This window comes from Corvus hawaiiensis, chromosome 6 (assembly GCF_020740725.1).
Source record: "Corvus hawaiiensis isolate bCorHaw1 chromosome 6, bCorHaw1.pri.cur, whole genome shotgun sequence".
Classification (NCBI taxonomy): domain Eukaryota; kingdom Metazoa; phylum Chordata; class Aves; order Passeriformes; family Corvidae; genus Corvus; species Corvus hawaiiensis.
This window is the reverse complement of record NC_063218.1, coordinates 27,364,536-27,380,025: the sequence shown is the minus strand read 5'-3', so window position 1 is coordinate 27,380,025 and position 15,490 is coordinate 27,364,536.

Sequence of the window (15,490 nt, the reverse complement as noted above, 5' to 3'; positions counted from 1 at the left end):
AAATTTCAAAAAAAATCAGCAGGAGGAAAAAATTTCAATTGAACAGAAACGGCTTTATTGCAAATATTTCAATCTAATGCCCTTAGTAAGCTTTAGCAGGTTTCACACCCCATGGCGACTCTTTCATTCTTCTGTGCAGAAGCTTAAAGCAGAGTTAAGATGTGTTGAGATGTGCAACCTGTGGCTAACCAGTTCCATCTTGTCCCCTGCTAGTAGCATCCAGCCTTTTGCATATGAAGCTAAGAAAAGTCTTACAGACAGCAGGATTTTCACTACTTCCCCTGCAGAATCTGTGTAGAAGAAAATGCACATATGCTTCCCTGTCTTTGAGCCAAATGGCATTGTGAGATGATGTTCACAGTCTTATTATCTCGGAGGTTGCACACAACGATATGATTCATGAAATGATGGGATATCTTTTGAAAGCACTGGGAGCAGGCTGACACCTCCCATTGAAGCTGTCAGAGTGTAGCTGCTTGGGCTCTCTGAACTGGGAAACGCTCAGAGAGCTGGAGGCAGCATGAATCAGGCTGGCACTCCTGTGTCCAAGCTCAGGGAGCAGTATCTAGGGAGACTTGATGGTCAGACTGGTTTCAAATCTAGAAAAGAAAACAAGACCAGTGAACAAATATTTGAAAAAATAGTGAATTTAGACATACATGTTTCCCCATTGCATTCAAAAGCTGCCAAAGATTTATGCTGTTAAACCCTGCCTCCTTCTAGTCCTTAGCCCATGATAACTTTTAATTTCACCCAAGACCACTACTGCTAAACCACCGCAGCCTAAATCTGATTTCAGTTTCTTGCGGCATTTTAGTCAAAACCCTCCATGACCCATTGTAGCCAGAGGGTCCAGAACTGGGATGCTTTCTACTGTTTTAACCCTATCTCATTGAGGCAGACTGCTTTCAAGAAAAACGGGTGGGGGGCTATGTAACTGTGTAACAAAGGGGAAGGCTCTCTTGTGTTTTCTCAGGGGCAGCTTTGCAAGAAGGGCAGAAGGGAAGCTCTGCTCCTTCCTCCCACTATTAGCTACCATGCTGCTTCTCACTGTTCCATCAGGGCACTGGTACTTCATATGCTCTTTGCTGTTGTGAGCTGTCACTCCTGTTTCCCTGCTCACATCAAGAGACAGACTATGACACTACCATCAGGATATGCAGCATATATAGTGTGGGGGGTTTTTTTATGGTGTCCTGTCATTTCTGAACTTTCCACTCCCATCTAGACAAAACAAACCCCAAACAAACCAGCTTCTTCACTAGGAGGGTGGAGCAGCACTGGAGCAGGTTATGCAGAGACTGGGACAGTTCCATCCTTGGATGGTTTCAAGATTTGGCAGACAAAGCTGTGGCTGACCTGATCTAGTGCTGGCAACAGCCCAGCATTATTCAAGCCATGGTTTGGACCAAACACCTCCTGAAGTCCTTGCCAACTATCATTTCTATGATTGATCCATCCTCTGTAGCTGTAAGCTGCAAAATCTTGGAGGGATATGACCCAGTGTAAAGGAAGAATTCAGTTCTTGTCTTTCACAGTTGAGTTGTGTCTTCTGCAGGAGTAATATGCATGTCTGTTCTTGCCTTGCAGTAAGACTACTTAAGCACACCTGCTTTTATGGACTTTATTGTCTTCTTTCTTTTTTTTTATAAAGTTACATTTTTGTCTCTTTATAAAAGAAGACAAAGGAATGTAAAAAAACCTAAAAAGAACAATAATGTTGCTACTTTCAGAGATGTGTAGCTATGGAAAAGGTAGATGGAGTGGAAACCCATGCTGCACCAGAACATTCTGCAGATTCAAAGTGCTTACATTCCTGTCCTCATCTGTTGCTTTTGTGCAAATTTGGATAGTGACTAAGCACATTTCCAAGAAGAGATGATGTATTGAAATGGGCGTGTTCCATTCATTTTCCTGGCAAGGCCTGGTTAAACATACCGTGTCACTCATCCCTTTGGGAGAGAGCATATATCCTTAATTAGCCAGGAAATAACATCAGTGATGTGCCCAAAGCTACTTCTGGGATATCTCTCTCAAAATTCTGACATAACATTTACAGGAGGATTCCTGGAATAACTCTCTCTTCTCTTTCAGTGTTTCTGAAATGCCCTGTAGATAGTGTTCAGTTACGTCTATATCTTACAAAAATACTTCTGGAAAATAATTTTTTGAAAATTGAAGGCTTATTGTTGTCATAAATTGCCCTAGGATATGGGACCTATGGATTTCTCCTTCCATTTTGCAATAGTTTTTCTCTCACCACTTTAAAATAAGTATATAACCGTCTATCTATGTTCCAGAGCATCCAAGTTTTATGGGAAAGTCTAGTTTATTCGAGGATTTTTCATTAAATTGTGCTGCTTTATGGATGCTGAAGTTAGCTCTTTGCACTACTACAGAAAATATTTACATCTTACTGCACCAAACAAATAACTGTCTTCAGGTAGGGAAACACACAATCTTTGTTCCCTTTGCCATCTTTTCTGTGTCTTTATACATCTTCAGGATACAAGTTACAAGAGTTAAGGAGGCAAACATTTTGGTAGTTCTGTGTTCTGCTACTGATTCGATTAGAGATGTGAAAGAGCACCTTGTAAAATGTAGACTTCTGAAAAAAAATTTCACCAAATATCTGAGAAGTAAAATAGTCTCACAATTTTAGTAATATCAGTAAGCAATTAGTATTTAGGAAAAGGTAGGTGACAGACATTTAAACAAACTGTTCTTTTATTCCCAGTTGCATTAATGTGATTGACATATATTTTAAATAACCTCTCTAATAAGGAGAGTTTCTGAACAGACATTATAAAATACATGTAAGGTTTAATTTTACTGAATAACATGACAATCATTTCTAGCTGCTGGGAACCAGCAAAGGATCTTCAGTGCACTGCCAACAAAGTTATTCCCTCAGCAGGTTAAACAGGGTAGTTGGTAGAGTATTTGAGCATTTTCAAGCAGAACCATGAGCAAATATCAGACTTGAATGAGGAAATTACGAATCACATGTGTTATTCCTGCTTGTGGAGCAAAGGAGAAAAGTGACCAGAATTTCCATGCAAAGGAAGAGAGACAGATGGGCTGTGGGCTCCCTTCCAGTAGGAAAGACATTGACTTTGGCTTCAATACCCTCATTAGAGCAGGGTGAGCTGATGACTTGGTGGTGCCACTCTCTCAGAAATAAGTAAATTGTTTAATTTGGTTTGTTTTATGTTTTTGTTTGCTGGTTTGTTTTATTTCTACAGCACTGAGCTCAGGTTTGCATTGAATTATTTATGAAGTCCACAAGATTTCATTCCTGATTCACAGTGAACACCTCAGCACCTACCACTGTATTTGCAAATTGGGATAATTTTTCTTAGGTATGTTATTTCACAGTGCTACTTTGTCTACTGAAATTTGTCTACTGAAATTTGTCTGTCATTTTAACACATCACCACTTGCTTGTGGAACTTCTTTGTGTGCCTTTTCAGAGGCAGCCCTTGTCCTTACCAGACTGAATAGCTTAGAATTACCAGCACACCACCCCACCTCACCTACAGTCAGAAACCCCCTGGTGACCTCTCTCTACTGTATGAACCCTTTCTTCTACCCTCTCTTTCATGTATTTAATCTAAAAATTCCTTTTTTTTCCCAGGCTGTTTATTATTCTTGAGAGCCTATGGTGATCCACTTTGTTGAGTCCCTATTGGAAATCCACATGGATAGTGTTTTTGATTGATGATGTACTTTTTCTGTGCCTATAAAGTGGTGTCTTCAAGTAGCCAGTCTCTAGTCTGTCTGCAAATGTTTAGCTCTTAGATTCCCCATATAGCTTCTTTTAAAGAAGCTGTCTATATAGGATGTTTTCGAAATTGATCCAGTTATGGTGGGATTGTTTCTCCTGTAAGGATAGAGTTTTTGTAAGTTACAGAAAAACTCTTGATCATGACTTTTTGAAATAGGTGTCATGTGCTACTCTGAAGTTATATTAATTTGATGTTATATTTTTATTCCATGCCATGCTATTCCCTCTTGTCCCATACATCATATTCACTTTTCTCTTTCCTATCAGAGAGAATCGCTGTATTGCTTCTCTCCTTCACCCTTGTCTGCTTTTAAGTACCAGCTCAATTTTCCTCTCATACATTGAGCTAAGGGGTTTTTTTTTGAAAGCTTTTTTTTCTAGCTTGTGCATATCTTTGAAATTATTTGCTTATGTTTATAAAGAAAGACTAATGTTCCAGCTTTGTAAAGTTGGCCTAATGAGAATATGTCCTTTTCCATCTTCACTTCTAGTACTGATCAGCTTGAAGGGCTGCTGGTACCTTGATACCTTTGCCTGATGACCTGCACAATGCCTAGAAAAAAAAAATAAGGGAGTCTTAAAATGAGATTTCTTTAAAATTGTGAAAAAGTTCTTCAGAGCTTATGAGGATCTTTGCCAAACAAATGAGTGCTAGTGAGCTATCTGTTCTGGAGGGGTTTTAAGGATGAGGAAGTTTTGTGCCTTAAACTGGTTTGGAGATGGAAATGAGAAGAGATTGGTGTGGTCGTGTTGTGTTAGGAAGAAACTGAAACTGAAGCAAACAATTTACACTTGTGAGAAAGCAGAGGAATGCAGAGAGCCATGCAAGCAAAGTGACAGTCAACTAAAAATGGCTTTTGTTTCAGTCTAAAGCCATCAAGGTCAGATGCCAAAAGATAGCAGTAACTGAGTCATTAAATGATGACTAAGTGGATTAAATCTGTAGCTGTGTCTATGGACAGGGATGTGCCCTAAAGTTGTAAGGCAAAAGCACTGTGTAGGGTTTAAAGCCAGTGGTCATTTTGCTGACTGTTGAAGAGGAACACAGGCATTTGTTTTCCTTTGTTGACGTGAATTCTGGCCTTTGGAGGAACGATGTACAAGTAAAATGGCACTTCTGGTCTTTTAGATCATTAATGTCACTTTTAGTTTTTAGATCATTATAATGAAGAGGCAGATGCAGAAAATTTTAGGTTAGACTGTCTTTTTGTTTTGTTTGCCTTTCAAGTATTCCTGTTGTAAAAATCCAAATATATAACTTATTTCTATTCTTTTATGTCTCAATATATTAAAGTATATATTCTTACTAACTAGAAGATTGATTTGTACAGAGAATGGTAAGCAACTTAAACCAGACAGCAAACCAATTTATTTAATGGAAATTTCCAGGAGTCATGTAATATCTAGATTTTGTTTTTAATCAAAAGCTGATAATTATCTTGTCTGGTAAATGCACATTCAGAACTGAAAGCTTTAAGCAGAAACACAAACTCTGCATAGATTTATGATTTTCAAGGTATTGAGATAGCCAGTTATGTATTAGCTAACCACACATTATAAAAATGATGAATTATTCCCTTTTCTGGAAGCCAGCAGTTCTGTTTATTATAACCTAATATTCTTCATATGTAAATGTATTCTGATTTATTATATATTGGTAATCCAAAGATTACTAAAGAAAAGTCACTTATACTGTAAATCAGCCCTCTGCCTATTTCACATCATCAAAATTTAGCTTCACTTGATGGCCAGACTGTGTCTGCTGAGTCTGCTCTTTGACCTTGGTTTGTAGCTCCTATGCATGGACCTGCATTAAACCTACATTGCACATAACATAGAACTTTTGTTTTAAGGTAAATTAGAAATATGGATATGAATTTACCTTATGTAGGATAAACCACAAAAAATTACATGTGTTGTTCAAAAAACCTGTTTTATAGGTCCCTGTTAGGATCTGGCTGCTTGCCTTGGCTAAGACAGACAACACTAGAATTAACATTTAACCAGTCCTTTTGTGTGAATGCTTTCTAATATGGTCTGTAATTATAATACTCGTCTGTTATTTGCTCCCCTCAAAATGCCCGCCTGGGAAGGATCTGTGATAAATGAATGAAAGCAAAAAAAGACAGGAGAAGATTTCTGTAGTATCCATCATTCCTCTGTAGCAAAAGTTGAAAGCATGCAGCAAGTACAGATTAGGTCATCAAGTTCAGAATGGTCCTTGCCTGTGTTTCTGCTTCTACTAAAAAGCTGCTATAGAATGTTGACCAGTTTGTTTAGGCTAAACTTTTGTCACATTGGTATTTGTTTTCTTGATCCTAACTTGAAACCAAGGAACTGGCTTGCCAACTGCTCATGGCTGAAACCGAAATCAACAGCAGCTGGGCTTTGAATAGAAAACATGCTGTAGGAAGCCATGTGCTCTTGAAAAGTCAAATCTCAGGTCAGACACACAGTATTTGTCATACTCTTATTTTCAATCTTTGTGTGCCTTTGTTTATCTTCCTGAAAGCATGATTAAAACCTCTTCCATTATAGGGATTTTGTGAGCATGAAGGAATTTGGTTTTGTGAAGTTTTCAGGTACCCAGTAAGAAGTATAGAAAGCTTCACAAGTAAATTTAATCATTCTGTCCCTTGAATTCATACAATGAATGATAGCCTACGGCTGTCCACAGAATGAGAATAAAGCAGGATGGAGGAACAACATTCAAATAAAGCTGAACTACCTTACATAGAAAATGAGATAGTGTCTCTGAGTTGAACAAATATATCTCTGTTTGTATACCATAGTGAGGGTAGACAAGTATTTCACAAAGCCCATGAAAAAGGCAAATCCAACATAAGCACAGTATGAAAAGAAGGACACAGAGGATAGGGAGGTCAACAGGAGATATAAGTCCCTCAGGTGATGGGGAGGACAAGGACATAAAAGGACCAATACACACAAGTGTTATGTAACAGCACTGAAGAAAATGTCAGGCTGTCTTCTGTCATTGCCAGCCCTGATCCAGCATCAAGCACTCTCTGAGGTATGAACCCCGCCTCACCAAGCCCAGAAGAAATATGCCAGAGAAATATGCAGTTTGGAGGGAGAGGTGAAACCATCTATCAGCATACTTTTCCTAAAGGTGGGAGTGCCACAGACTCAACTGTTGAACCTCAGTCAGTCAATTTATTTTACTAATTTGGCAGGATACAAACCTAGCAAAAATTGGATCATTTTCTGCTGAACTAGTGAGTTAAATGGGCTGATGAAATTATCTGACAAATTTCATTAGTGTGAGGGAAGGTGTGGAGCTGCACTGCTGAAAGTTAAGGGACTAGGAAGGAAGGATTAAGATTCATCTTTATTTTTTGGTGGAAAGTGAACAACTGAATCAGGGCAGCTGCCTTTTATAATTTTTTTAATGGAAAACTGTGGAATCAAGTCTTGCAATAGTAAGACCTCTTTTCTCTCTACCATTCAAAGCACAGATGCCTGGTCCTGGCAGGCAAAGGCCCGGCTTGACAGCTGTAGGGATTATGGGCGCATGAGGCAGTGTCAGCCCTGATATACCAAGGACTGCTGAGGCACAAGCAGACCAAGTGAGAACTCTGACAACTCAGCCTTTGGAGGCTATGGCCAGTAACTTCTGATAAGTTCTACCAACATATGTGAATTGTGGTCTTGAGAGATTTTGAAGACAAAGAGCACATGGGGCTTGAGTGATACAGGTAATTTGTTAGGGAAGGATGAAGGCAAAGAAGAGATGTGGTGAGATGGCTGTAGCATAAAGAGAGCCTGGAAGAGGAGGAGGAGGGGAAAACGTAGTTTTGCTGTAAGAGCACAAGGGAAAGAGGCAATGATGCAGAATTCTACTAGGATTGATTAGATCAGATACTTTGTTGAGTGAATGCAGCTGTGCTGTCTTCAGGGAGAAGTCAGATTTTGAGGCTATAGAGTTGTTTTAATTCAGCAGCTAATAATACTGGTTCATAGCCAGCTGTTCCTGGAGCTGTTAACAGGGAAGGTGCATGGCAGGGACCCCAGAAGGTCAGCCTGGTGACAAAACCTTGCTTCAATGCCAGTGCTGCCCCAAGCAAGCCCTGCCTACTCAGTGAGAGAAGAGCTTAGGAACAAAACAGCAGGGTCTGGGGACAGAATGCCTGTGCTGGAAACATTGCAGGGAGTCACTACAGACTAAACCATGTCTAGTTCCCAGGATTAAATACCTCTTAGAAGTTGGAGTGTACTGGGTGCACTCATGAAGTTCATCTTCTGGCTTAGATTGAGAAAGGAATGCTGTCGATGTCCTTGGAGACTGCTCAGTGGTTGGAATGCAAGTACAATAAATGTGGATGATTGAGAGTTGTTTTGAAAACACGCTCCTGCTTTGAACCAGAAAGCTAGTTTAAACTCATGCAGGAGGATCAACTAATCTGGATTTAGTCTGACTTTTGAAAAACACCTGGGTGGCTTGACATTTCCCTGGCATTTCTTCTATGTCTGGGGGGACATGGCATTCAATGTGTCATGAGGACAATTCTGCTTCTCAGTGTTTTGGTTCTACTGGGGCCACAGTGCTGTGGTAGGATCAAGTGTTGCTGCTGAACACTGATAGCACACCTGGCCCTGGGGAGAGGGTCTGCCCAAGTGGCAGTAGGCACTCTGCACCCAGGTTTTCAGATTTCAACCCTGTTTGATTAAGATTTCAGTCCCTCACTTTGTTTTAAATACATATTAGTTGGCTGACTGGCCATCTGAGAGGATGGGTAAATTTGCTCTGTGACTGAGATTTGTTGTAAGTTGATTTGCATTGTCCTGTGAACATGTCCAGCTCCCTACTTTTATAAAGAAAACACACTTAAAAACCAGAGGGCTGTTCAGCCCTTTTTCCCTGGCACAGCTTTGGCCTTTTCTTCTCAAACAGCTTTACCACTTTAAAGGAAATTCTGGTAAAACCAGGCACAGCCCAGTCAGAACGTTTCCTGTGGGCAACCAAACTCATTCTATGTGAGAACCTGCAGCCACTCTCTAGCAAGAAGTCTACTCAACCTATGCTCCAGGGTCAAACTTTACATTATGAGGCTCTGTTGAAACTGCAAGAGCTACAAGAAGCTCCCTGCCTCCTGTACAGTCTTGATGACCAGATTTAGCACCTGTTGGCTGAGACACCACAAAGGGTGTGGGAACTGAGGGAAAGGAGGGGCTGGGAGGGGCCCAGGTGTGAAAAGCTGCTTCTGTCTTGTTTTTGTTGGGATTTGTTGTTGTTGTTGTTGTTTTTGTAATATGGACACTGGTTTCATATAGGCAGGCAAGGGAGGGGCAGATCTGGGGCTCAGTGTGCCATCTCCATCTAAAAAACTCATTTTCAGAGCAATGTGATCTGCAGTACCCCTGTATTTGCTGGGACATTACATCTATGCGATGCTAGGGGTGGTAATGTTATATGCTCAACTGTTTTTATTGTCTCTACAGCCCAAAATACTTGTATGGACTCTAACTGGAGACAGAGATAATTACTTTTAGACTACATTTTATATTACAAACATCCTCATATCAGAATGGGCTTTAACTATCTTTTGGGTGTTGGACAAATACCCTCTGCTCATGAGAGCTGAGGCACTATTTGTATCACTGCCTCTCTATATTCACCTTACTGTCCACTCTCTTTGCTTGTTAGTAAATGACATTGGTTGTTATTTGATACCAACAGCCAAGATGAAATAAATCAGGAGCCACAGCTTTTTATTTATTTTTTTAATAATGTTTTGCCTCCTTGCATAATTTAGTAAGTCCCAACATCTGGGTAATTTCAGCAAATAGATTAATGATTGGAATGTGAAATTTTTTATTCTCCTTATAGAAGTGTCTACCATACAAACTAATTAAATTGAAGTGGTAATATGCCAAGTAGGGCTTGTAATGTGCTGGTGGAGTCTGTGCTATATTCTTAAGTTGTCGTTCTTCAGGACTGTCAAACTGGCATATAAATTTTACTTCTTAAAAATATAATGAGTTGTTTTCTGCCAGTGTTTCCTCTATATAGTGGGGTTTAGTGCCTTGCCAAGGAAGATCAGAAGTTTTCTGGTATTTCTTGCTGCGTTCTCCCCACTGTGGTTTTTCTTTTTTTTTTTTAAACTTATAATTCTGTATTCCATTACACTAATAGCCAGACTTTTTTGCCATCCCACTGTGCTTAAGTACTGATTTGGATCCACTGAAAGTTGAACTGTGTTTTTAAAAAGAAATGATGAAAAATTAAAGCAGCTGTGTTGTAAATAGAAGCTCTTAAAGTCATTGGCTCTATCCAGACAGGATAATTTTTTTCTTTTGTTTATTTGTTTGTTTTTGTTAAATGACTTGCCTTCAGATCCTGGAAATAGATCCCTGCTTTAACTAGTGTGGGGAACCATGGTGTGTTTAAACTCTGTGGGTATATGTACAGTAGATGACTTATCTTTAAGCTAAATTAAAGTTTTAAACTAATACTAGAATGCTCAGCTAACTTTAAACCAGCCAGTTCCAGAGAAAATACCTGTAAATCCAGCAGCATGAAGCCAAAATTATGATTCATCTTTTCCTATAGAATTTTAAGTCTCTGTGCTCCCTAAATTTATGCCATTAGCCTGTCGCTCCTGAAGTGCTACACACAGTGAACATGTGAAGGAAGTGGGAGGAATATCACAGGTTGTGTGGAGGGGCCTGAGGTGGAGGAAGAAAAATAGGATGTTTAGGACATATTGGTCTAGAATAGCATGGAAGTCAATCAGTGATGGTAGTCAGGCTGTTGTTTTCCTATTTGTTTATAAATCAGATTAGAACTGTGCAAAGCAATATTAATACAATGTTTTATGAGTGTGAAGAATTTTTTTTTTTTGGTGGGCATTTTTCTTGTTGGCAGGAGGAAGTGGAAAATGAAGTGCTTGTAGGATGGATAGGCTGGAAAGTTACTGGCAGAGCAAAAAGTAGTCAATTCTGTAGAACAGGAAGATGAAAATATGCAGAGTTTTCTAGAGTGTTTGAAGTAAAAATAGAATTAATTATGTTTAATTTAATGCTTAGGGATTTAAAGCTTACTGTAAAATAAGCCAGAAAGATGAACTTATTGGTAATAGCCTGAATGGAGAAGGATAAAACTGATCTTTGGTGTTTGGAGAGAAGGATTTTGCAGTTTTTGAGACATGAAATGATCAAGTCTCAGCTTTGATTAAGACCGGTATAAGTGGAGAAGAAACATGAGAAACAAGTTCAGAAAATACGGAAAGGTGCACACAATGAGGTGTGCTAGTCAACAGATTTGGCTGTAACAGAGGCAAAACCAAGACTTCTGGTGCTGCCTATTCTACTAAAGGATGGAGTAGGCAGAAATTTTGGAAGCAAGATTTACAACTTGATCTGGGAAAGCTTAAGTTTTATTAATAGAAGTGAGTGGGCCTTATATTGCATATAGGTTGCATTTAAGAACATAAGGAGAAAAATCTCAAGCCAATTTTTTTTTTCATTTAAACATTATTTTAATAAGCAGAAGACCTTCTAGGACATTTTCTTATTGTGTTAATAATATACTTCTTGGGTGGTTGAAGGCACAAGACCGAATAAAAACAAATCCACTAATATCACAATATTGTATGCCCCGGAGTGCTATAACAACACAGCATTTGGTCCAGAGGTAGGCCAAAACACCTGGAGCTTATGTGTTTCTCCACCCAAGGATCTCAGCTCACTGGTGGCTGACGGAAGCGTCCCATTACTCAAATCCCTGCTGTAATCTTTCAGTGTGTTGGGAATGAGGATATTGCCTTACTTCCTGACACAATACATTGAGTCGTGTCTAAATAAGGTTTATGATGGAATGGAAAGATTTTATTCTACCATATGGATGTAGAATGTGGGTGATTTTTCCAGTTATAGAGTAACTACTGTCTTTGTGTTCTTGACATTTAAAAAAATAATTTGTGAAGCTGTTTCTGATGAGACTGATTGTTGGATATTAGCATTAGATGCATTCATTTTATCAGGAAAGAAGAAGAAAAATGTGTGACTAGTTACTAATTTATTAATCTTCTAAGAAATGAATGAGGCAAGGCAGTCCCACTTAGGAAACTGAGTTTTCAGCCTTTTAATCTCATGCCCCTCTTGAGATTCAGACGCAGATAGGAAACCAGTGACCCAGATTCCCTTCAAGCTGTAGTAACAAGTGTGAATGTGTTCATCATGTAACCAGGGACTTCTCTACATAATGATTTAGTACAAATGGAGTCTCCAAACTTGAACTGATGTATGGTTCTGACTAGTGTCTTTGAGTTGTGCAGTTGTGGGAGCATTACCACTTTTTCTACTTCATATGAGATGCAGTTTTGCACCAAAACAGCAGCTCCCATGCTTAGTCTCCTTTACTGTAGGAACAGAGGCTCAGATGACCTCAGTGACAGGATGGAAAATATTCCCTACCCAGCAATGTAGGTAGACATAGATGTTTAATGAGTTTAGGCTAGGAAGACTGTGTATAACTCTCATGTTTACAATACAACATTCAGTTGATGGATTCAATACAATAGACTCAGTAAGACCTTGATTAATATCCCTTTCCATTTCCATTAATACACCAGAGAAAGGGGACAGATTTGCCATCAATGTGTATGCCCTGCTCTTTCCTTCTGACAAAATCAACAGTGGAACAGAAACCCAGGTACATACAGCTGTTTAATTAAGGCACTCCATGCAAGATCTGGGACACAGGTTCGTGAAGTGGATTACAAAACCTTGAATGAGGATCAAGGTTTCTCTTGTTGTGTTGTCACAGATTGCTGATGTGCATTAGCATTTAGTAAATTGTGATTTTGCTTTTTATGCATTTTATTTTTAATTTAAAACCTGTTTCTGGCTTATTTGACAGGTAATTCAGAATACGCAATTCTCATTTCCTTTGGTCCTTCACCATACTTCCCCTTTCTCTCTTGGCTGTTTGGGTAGGGTAGCTGGCAAAAAGCAAGCAATTGCTTTCCTTCATTCCAAGGGGGAAACAACAGAGAAGAAAACAGCTGGATTATACAGAGAAAAGGTCTGCATTAACATTTTACTTTTTTAGCTGTGTTTGTGAGCTTACTCCTAATTCATTTTCTTGAAAATACTTAAGTGGAAACTAAAATCATGTCAAGGCCTCTGGCTTATTACTGATCTTACTGAGGGGAAATAAAGCTTTTTAAAGTTAAGGCCATGACTACTTGAATGGCAAAGACTTGCTTACTGAAAACCCCGTGGATTTTGTAAATGTTAGTTGTGCGCATAAACCGATCAAGATGAAAACAATGGCAGCTGGTAGATGAAACCCTTCTTCCTTTTCAGGTGAGTGTAAATCCTTTCAAAACAACTGTGGGGGTCCCAATGTAGGGAAAAGGAAAGACACAGCATGGCTTAGAGAGGCAGAATGTAATTAAAATAAGAATTTTAAACTAGTAATTTATGCCTATCATTAACCTCAGCTGCTATAATTGAAAGTAGGATAAAATATTTCTATTTTGATAGGAAAAAGTTATAGTCAAACCCTGTGCTTTTGGCTCAGAAACCTACTTGTGATACTTCAAAATGATCAAGGTATTTGTGTAGTGATAGAGTAGATTGGGCTCCCTGTCTGCACCTCCTGTTCCACTGAACTGTAAGGAACAGAAAGCAATTTTAAAGCTTAAATCTTGAAGATATATCAGTCCTGGGTTGGGTGAGTAAAAAAAGCTTCATTTTTTCTTTCCTTATTAAAAAAAAGAACCAAAGCAGCTAGGTCCGTCTCTCTTCCTCTAGACCTGCAGATTTAATTAGGAGGTTACAAAGTTTGTGGGTGCTACCTTTTGTATTCATAAGGTAGAAATTCCTTTAGCATCTCGTGGTTGCAGTCGTCCATGTAAAGCCACTATAGTACCATTAGACCTGTGCAACAAATCCTTAGTTTACACTCTGCCTGGGACATTCCTGTTGTAGCTGTCTTGCACCCAATCTGACATGTGCCTTGGCTCATGAGAAATAATTTCTGGGAAAAATAAAAAACAGACTGATATTTTAAAAATACGAAATGTTCAAAAGTCAGGAAAAACACTATAATTTTGTCTTCAACTTATCATTTGTATATGTGAATAAACAAACTCATGCAGCCTGTAGTTAGCAGTAGGTAGGCAGAAGTCTTTGTAAAAAATGGCCTGATATTTCCCCTGTTCTTGCCTGACCTCGCTCCCTCTCCATGCTCCTCTGTGTCCGTGTTAGCCATGCTGCTACTTCACCCCTGCCAGAGAAGTTTACCTGAAGGTCACATGCAGCCAAGATGCCCTCTGGAGAGTCTGGAGCAGGAGCCTGGAGCAGGATGTCTGTCAGGCACTGGTCCCCCACCGTGGTGAGGTTGGCCCAGGGTGTGCTTACCTGATGTGCCCACCCCACCAGTTTCACTTCCCTGTGTTTGGGAACAAAGGCCAAGATGATGGGCATGAGGCAGAGCCCTTGTATCAACTAGATTATGACTCTTGGCTTGCCATACTGATGTTTCTGAATCTCCTCATTTTCCTAAGAAAAATAACAGCTCACTGCCTCTTTTCAACTCCATTTCCATAGCAATAAAGGTAGTAGAAATTATATCAAATAATCATTAACAAAATAGAAATAGCTCCTTTAAGGAAAGTTTCAGGAACTCATTATTTGCACAGAATGGCATTCAGCACACCATAAACTTTGCTAACTTACAATGACATACCTTGGTTTTCCTGTCAATCCAACACAAATCATGTTTCAATTGTGTCGTCCCCTGCTAAATTGGGAATTACATCCTCAGAGACCTCAGAAAGTTTGAAACATTCAAAAATCTAGAGCTATAGCTCTTTTGTGAGTAATGCTTCATTATGGATCACTAGACTGGATTTGATACTGACTCCGTTTGAGAGCTTTATTGTATTGTTTGGAATGACATAGGATTAATACTAGAAGAGAGAAACTGTCAAAAATGAGACCATGCAATGTCAAGGCAGCACTAGTTAGAAAGCCTATGGCATTTCTAGATTTATGGAGAGACTTTGTATTTAATCCATTAATCAAAAGGTATCAAGGTCTCTCTACTTTCTTTCAAAGCTGGGTGGTAGCTAAGAGAGTGTAATTATTTCCTATGGTTTATTCTGAAATCAATAATCAAAGTTTTTACTTACAGGCAGAATTTTATTGGAATGAAGGGTTTTAGTGACATGCATATTGGACATTAGTGGACATCTTCAGGGTGTTGGGAATTCTTGGTTCAGGTTGGGCATTTGTTTTACTCTGGGTTTCAGCATATCAAGCGCATAGGGTCCAGCCTTTTGTCTACTTTCTTTCCTACCATGTAGAAAGGGATTTTCATGGCTAGGGAAAGCAGTTTTTGCCAGAAACTTTTCTCATCCAAATAGAACTGGCAAGTGGCCAAAAATGTGCTGGTGGTTCTTTAGTTGTGAATTTTAATTTCCAGGCAGCTCCTTCCAGTACTTGTTTGCACAGCCTTTGCTTCTCTCATCACTGCTCTGAACAGAGGATGTGAGCAGGTTCCTGGTGCAGAAGGTAACATCTACAGGCTCAGCCTCCAGCCCCAGGCCTTCACTTAGGTTATGGGGAGGGGCTCTCTGCTTTGCCGGCCTTCCTGCTCTACCTGGAGGCAGCAGTGGGGCCCACTGGGCACTAGCAGCTGCTTGCCCACAGCTATCAAAATCTTCACTCATC